The following is a 1,174-nucleotide window of genomic DNA, read 5'->3' on the forward strand; positions in this document are numbered from 1 at the left end:
GACAAGGGTATTTTACCTGTTTAACATGGGTAAAAAAATGTGCCTTGTCCTGGATTCAAGTATAAGGCAGCAGGGGGATAGGCAACTCCTGTGGTTCCAGCTCTGACCCTGACCTAGGATTGGGGTTTGGGCTGCAGCAGCTACCTGCCCTCTTGCCACCTCTGCCAGTGCATGGAAGCACCCAGCCCCAACCAAATGCTGAACATCTATCTGCTAGTTTCGATGACACTGTAGCTTTAGGTGCTGTGTGTAAATCACAAAAAACTACAGCATGATCAAGGTGCCTTTCTGTAGCTTCTGTAAACACAGGGGATATGAAGGCATGCAAAAAGTTTCTGTCACATCAAGAATGGACACTTAGAAAATAAATGTCACAAGGAAAATAAGTGTTGATAACTGCTATGGTATCTGTATTTTATTCACCGTATTCATTTAGCTTTTCTTTTATCCCTCCTTTCTTTTTTATTTAAAAGCCCCTTACTTCAAACAGAACGCAAAATAGTATCTATTTACAATTAATATTATACTCAAATACATGAAAATCATGGATTTATTTTTCAGTGGGGGTGGTCCCATAGCTACAATGAATGGAGAACAGCAAAAAAATTAAGGAAAGAGCACATCTGCTTGAAGAAAACTGTATGCACTGGAGTAGTCAAAGGTAACCTTCAAGGCAAACCCCAGCAAACCTGTGCTAAGTAGGTCTGTTCTGTTCTATCTTTAAATGGTTAAGGGATCTGTTTCTAACCCCATTCTTGACTACCAGATATAACTTTGTGGACCTCAATGCAGCCAAAGGGCTGAAGGAAATTCACTGAACCTAGTAAAGGGACAGAGAAGATTTGCTGGGAATGTGGTCAGGAGATCATTTATATCCAGAAAAGGACAACCATTCTTCAGATTGCATTGACTGAAGTCAAATGTCTTCACGTCATGACCCATATTAAAAGACACAATAAAGAGGCATATGAGAATGCTGAGTAAAATCAACAGAGAACTTAAAATACTGCATTTATATTTTACGATTTTTGTCAAGAATGTAGTTATTAAATGTTAATTTATCCAACTGTCATTTTTTAAAGTAGCATGGTGTGAAAAGCAGATGAACATTTTCAGCATGTGGAAGAATATAGGTTTGTTGAAAATCATACTTTTTTTTTTTTTTTTTTTTTTT

The 1,174-nt window shown here is 37.6% G+C and overlaps 1 protein-coding gene across 6 annotated transcripts in view; it reads right to left on the reverse strand.

Moving 5' to 3' along the window:
* Positions 1–1,174, reverse strand: part of CCDC171 (coiled-coil domain containing 171) — a 406,988-nt gene that overhangs the window by 199,374 nt on the left and 206,440 nt on the right. The window lies entirely within an intron of this gene.

This window comes from Gavialis gangeticus, unplaced genomic scaffold (assembly GCF_001723915.1).
Source record: "Gavialis gangeticus isolate Ggan-Ray unplaced genomic scaffold, GavGan_comp1, whole genome shotgun sequence".
NCBI classification, from domain to species: Eukaryota; Metazoa; Chordata; order Crocodylia; family Gavialidae; genus Gavialis; species Gavialis gangeticus.